At 38.1% G+C, this 5897-nt stretch overlaps 1 long non-coding RNA gene across 1 annotated transcript; it reads right to left on the bottom strand.

Moving 5' to 3' along the window:
* Nucleotides 1–464: 464 nt before the first annotated feature.
* LOC146560355 (uncharacterized) lies at nucleotides 465–1382 on the bottom strand. The gene is made up of 2 exons (XR_014888244.1): nucleotides 1304–1382; nucleotides 465–722 (listed from the first exon to the last, which is right to left on the bottom strand). It is a non-coding gene; the product is annotated as an uncharacterized LOC146560355 (long non-coding RNA).
* Between the last annotated feature and the right edge of the window lie 4515 nt (nucleotides 1383–5897).

Genomic DNA, 5897 nt, shown 5'->3' with positions numbered 1-5897 from the left:
TTCAGTAACCCTACAAACGTCACTGCTGTTTAGTTTCCTGTCTTCATTTATGTTGGAAGTGATAGCAGAGCTGTACGTTTGCATTTTTCAGAAATCCCTCAGTCAGAACATGCTATATCATGCTTAGATGGAAACTACACAGCAAATCCAGCATGTCCAAATTAACACTGTCGGATTTGATTTCAACACTATTAAAGTGTCTATATGGGTCCACACCAGAGAGTGTTAATTTAACTCTTTTTGGAGAGTTGGTACGTTAACTCTGATTTAGTGTTAAACACCAAATCTGTCTGGAGTTGATAATTTAACACTTGGTGTAAAGAGTTTATATATTAACTCTCAAAGAGTATTTTAGTTTAACTACGTAAGAGTTATCTTCTAATTCATTCTAAAAAGCAGGAATTTTACTGTTCTGAACTTCTAGAAATTTCTTTTGGAAATAAACATTTACTAAAAAGATGCAATGGTTTTTGAAAAACATTTATTCTGAACTGTGCACCACAATTTCAAAACATTTTCTGAAAGATGTAACAGTATACATGTTCTCACTTTCATTAGAATTGTGTTTATCAAAAGGTCTGACATAGGTGAGCTGGTAAATGCAAATAACAGCATTCTCATCACTTATTTCTTCAATACAATATGCATGTCCTTCATTAATCCCTTTGTGGAACTTCAACGCACTTCTGCTCTCCCCCATATTCCATCTTCACAAGCATATCCTGTGCGGAGATTGAATAAAAATTAGTTGACACGAATTAATGGCACAAATAATCCAGTAAACAATTGCAGCACAGTAAAAAAAAAAAAAGGAATCCTCTTTGAGCCATTACTTGTGTAAAGTATTTTCCCAAAAGACAAGGACACAGGCAACAGGTAACACTGAACTAAATGTAAAACCTCAACCTTTTTCATTTTTACCTAAACCGTGTGCACAAAACTCTGGAGGGATCTATGCTAACGTAGAATCCAGTCAGGACGTCAGCTACTGCTGTTTGCTCGTTTTTTTTTTATGGGCGATCGTTTTCAGGCTTCAAGTAGCACCATTATACCAACATTTTACATTCTACACATTGTTTTAGGTGTATTTGACCAAAAGTTTGACTGAAAATTCACATGCAAGCTTTTTTTCAAGGCTGTGGTATTTGCCCGCAAACAATACCTTTCAGCTAGCTAAAACAGAATATTATGCTATCAGCGAGCAACATGGCTAATGCCTTTCACACAGCTTTGTCTCAACTCCAAAGAGCCACAGAAGTAAAAGCTAATAATAATTGAAACAATCTTTGAAAGAATGACTTACCAAGCATGGCAAACAACTCAAATATGTAGAGCAAAATGTTCTGAAACGGCTTCACTTCAGCTTCGATTGGAGCCGTGCTGGGGGCGGAGTTTGTGAATTTACTCTGTTGGTGTCATAGCCCCTGTCGGAGTTCAGAGTTAAGAGGTCAAGAGTTAATGTTTCCATTGTAACACCTCCAGATTTGACAGAGAAACACTCATTTTTAACACTCGATTTTAACTACTATCATTTTACACCTCAGAGTTACATTAAATGAATGTGACTCTGCTTAGAGTAAAATTAACTCTACTTTTGCAAGGAGACTATTAACACCAAAAAATTTAACACTTTTGAACACTGTGTAGGAATCGAACTCCCTGATCTGTTAAACTTGATAAATCCTGTTTTCATGGATGCCTGGATGTTAAACTTAATTGTTACACCTGGTAGAGCAGCAACACTGATCATTTATTACAGATGAAAGAATTCAGACAGTTTGTAACTCTCAGTGATGTCACAGTGTTCGTTTGACTTTGGGACCTGAAGCGGAGTTTGGACCTGGAAACAGCTAATGACCGGATAGTCCTGGTTTTAAAGTTTCATATTTGGGTTACTCTTGTATTTCGTTTTTAAAAACCTGTGTCACTGAATGGATCATCATTTACAAATAAATATGTGTTTATTAAGACTTCAAAGTAGAAAGAGGGGGAATACACACAGTCGGTAAATGTTTACTGTTTTATACTGTCATGTTTCGCTGTGTGGCAGGCAGGATGAGGACCCATATGCAGGACTCAAAACGAAGGAATAACTGAAAATGGCAGCTTTATTACTGGAAACACTTCACATCAAATACAAAACTAAACTATAAACAAGAAATTAAAACTAAAACACTAGAAAATAGACCAGGAATTGAGAGCTAGGAGATGATTAGGCACACGGAGAGAAAAAACACAGCACAGTCAGCGTGCAACACAAAAACAGACAAAAAGACAAACAAACACAGGGCTTAAAACAAGCAGGAAGAGAGAATGGGGAACAGGTGGAAACAGAGCTGGGACTAATCAGACATAAAGAGACAAGGGGAGGCAAGACTAGATACACTGCACACAGGACAAGGACTACAAAAATCAAACGGAAAACACACAGATCAAAACTCAAGACACGCAGGCTTAACAGTCACTGGGGAAACATGGGGAATATAGAGACGAGGGTGACATGAAACATGTGACAGGAAAAGTAGAGTATACATGGGAACAGAGAACAAAGAAAGAAAAAGAAAACAACATAATTATAATGTCTAAAACACAAATACAGTGACATGTTTCATATATATATAATTAGCTGAGGAAAGTTGTACAAAATAAAGTCCTTCACACTTCTCAGAATTTCTAGCTTTGTATTGCAACTCTAAGTTCTCTGTATGAACTGAAATGTAGGACATCCTGATTGAGCAGTGCATTCATGCTTCACACACTCCTGGTTTTTGAGAAACAAAGGAAAAAGGTTTTACACATGTGGAATAAATCTGAGTACTTTATCCAGTTGTGAACATTTTTAAATGCAATTTTAAATTGTATTTACTAACAAAACCTTGTAAAACCTTGTTATATTTAAATTCATTTTAAATGCATTTTGATCCAAAACATTTTTCTCACAGTTTTCATTGAAAAAAATCAAGGTTGACCTCGAGCAGTACTCAGTGTTTTCTAATTTCCCCGAGGTAGCCCACAGTTAAAGAAGATGCTGTTTTATTCATAGCAAGAAGAAAACTGTGTCCCCTGGTACAAGCTTTCATGAACATAGCTTAACCTGAATTAAAGCTCGGCTAGCGCACTGGTGGTAGCTGCATTAGTGTGTCGAGTGGGATTATCCACTCGCTTGTTCTTTTTTTGCTTTTGTTATTTTTATGATGGGAAAATTCTCACAGTGCTTTCTGGGAACAAATACATGTATGTGTGTGTCTGTCTTTCATTTTGTCAGCAGGATGTTTGCGTATTGATGTGTTTATTTTGAGTCTAATAACATGTTCTCTCCTGTGTCCTCATTAGTAGTTATCACAGCACTGTCGTGTCAAGTAGCGACAGCTTCCAGCCTGGAAAACTCCCACCGGCTCTGCAAGCCTATGCAACACACACACACACACACACACACACACACACACACACACACACACACACACACACACACACACACACACACACACGCATGTAAATGCATTGCAGATAAGACCACTTTTCCTTTAGTTATCTTTCACTTCCCTGCCAACACTTCCGATACATGAAGTCTCCTTCCAACTCTAAATGCTGACTGCGTTTCTCTTTTATACACAGACTTTTTGATTTATCATTCCCAACATATCTTTATCCTGATTGCCACATCAGGGTTAGTAATCAGGTAAGATAAGGGCAAACCGTCACAGGAAGCTGTTTGTCAGCTCGCCAAGATAAACCAGGTTATCCCAATGTCCCTTTGAGCTCATATGAAAAGTGTAGCATTGGTGTCTGACCAATCACTGTTACAGTTACAGTGCTGGCAGCAGAGCTTCCTTTATAAACAAAGAGAAAATCTGCTTTTGCCGATTATGTGCTTTAATATCAGTTGCTCTAACATTAAGATACAGAACAATTTGATGGATCACAATCTGTTTAAATGTAATGTTTAATAGACAGATTTAATTTGAGTTATTAAAACCAGTGTTTAATGAGAGCAAGAAAAAAATAAATATAAAAACACAATCGTAAAAACTGTTTGCAGCCAACAGCATGTTAGCTTGGCAGCTTAAGTTACCATGGCAATGCATCCCTGCAAGGAGTGAACGACAAACCTCAGGTTAACCCCGAAGACAAAATCCTGCTTTGCAGTGCAGCTTTCAGTGCTTTGACATCAGAGGCTCCATTTTTAACTCCTTTGTCTCGTTTCAGGAACCTTTGGAAATACATATGTTGGAATAAACTTAAACACTTTGTAGGTGGTGTTTGTTGAATGGGGATTTGAACATTTCCAAGATAAGAATAATTCAATAAGATTTATTCGAGGATTTGTACTTAAAGCACAGGCTTTGACTGATTTCAGCTCCGGTTTATCCATCTGGCAGACATTAAGAGGATCATGGTGGATCCTCTTAATGTTTTTAGTTAGCACTGCAGAAATTCTTTTTCAGCAGTCCTTTGTGAGAATATGCCAGCCTTATGCATAATTAGCATTAGAAACAGGAAATCAATGTTCTTTTTTGAAAAAGGATAAAATGCTGCTTGAAGAAAACTACTTTGTCAGTGGTGATTAACCTTCAACAAAAAAGAAAACAATTAGACTTTTAAGATGATCTGAAACTCGAAAAACAGCTCTGTTAAAGTGGTGGGAATATTTGGGGCTCTACCGAGTATTTACAGCAGACTTTGAGTACATGAGGAAAAATAGGATCAGTCATTTGTCTAATGACTGATCCTGATGTCTAATGACACACTCGGCAATTACAATCAACACAACTGGTGGCGGTGCTGAATAAGTCTACGTCCACATTAGCCCGGAGATTTTCACATTGTTCACATTGAAACGGCCAAAACCACTTACATTCCAGTCCTGCGCATGCTTAAAATGCAAGAAGATTCAACCTGCCTCATTTAGGCTACGTTCACCCTGCAAATCAAATCCGACCCTATGCGACTCATATCCGATCATGGTATGACAGTGTCAACGGCACAAATCCGATATTTTCAAATCCGATCTGGGTCACTTTCGTGATCCTTATTGCTGTTTTAGAGGAGCGGTGCTTCAAAGGATAGTTGCAGATTCTGACAGAAATCTGCAACTATCCTTTGAAGCACCGCTCCTCTAAAACAGATATAAGGATAATCATTACGTTATTTACATTATTATATAAATAACAAAATAACTTTAAGCAAAAATTGGGAAACGTAAAGTCCGAAGTCTTTATATTAAGGGCCATTAGTCAAACAATATTGTTTGCTCTGGATCTAAACAGAGCCTGTTGTGTGTGACGTCTTCTTTTGTACATGCGGCCGCTTTGAGGGTTCACACTGAACGCTTTTGCTGTCGCATTTTATTTGTAGTGTGAACAAGCAGACAAAAAAATCGGATTTGATCAAAAATCGGAATTGAGCAGCCCCCAAAGCCAGCAGACTAGCTAAAGGATTTCCATCAGACCAGGTCTGACCGGCTGAGCTTCTAATCCTGGTCGACCTCATGTCCAGGATGGAAAATCATGTCACAGTGAAATTTTACTCCACTGTCTCAAAATGGAAAATACAGGAAAACAGACGTTAAAAGCTGCATGTCTGCGCCGTGGTTTTCTATGTGTGGACTGCTAGCTTGGATGTTGTTCTCGTTGCTTCCTGAGGCAGAAGGGAATTTAGCGAACAGTAATGCACAACTGATGAAGGGAGGTCAGCGCAGGCTTATACCCACACTTTGCAACCTGTGAGTCAGGCTCTGAGCTCTCTTATCTGATGCATTCTTCCTCTTTGCTTTGTTTTCGTGATAAGAACATTTGGTAAAAATGTTTTCTGGGAAATGGATGAAAGTACAAGCTCGGTCATGCATAAATGACAGAACAAACCACACAGGATCTCTACCTGGTGTCGCATACAAATTT

Source organism: Mchenga conophoros, linkage group LG14 (assembly GCF_057382185.1).
Source record: "Mchenga conophoros isolate Kocher_MC1m ecotype Shallow Benthic linkage group LG14, M_conophoros_male_GT1.1, whole genome shotgun sequence".
In the NCBI taxonomy this organism is placed as follows: Eukaryota; Metazoa; Chordata; class Actinopteri; order Cichliformes; family Cichlidae; genus Mchenga; species Mchenga conophoros.
This window is presented reverse-complemented; position numbering and strand designations above follow the sequence as displayed.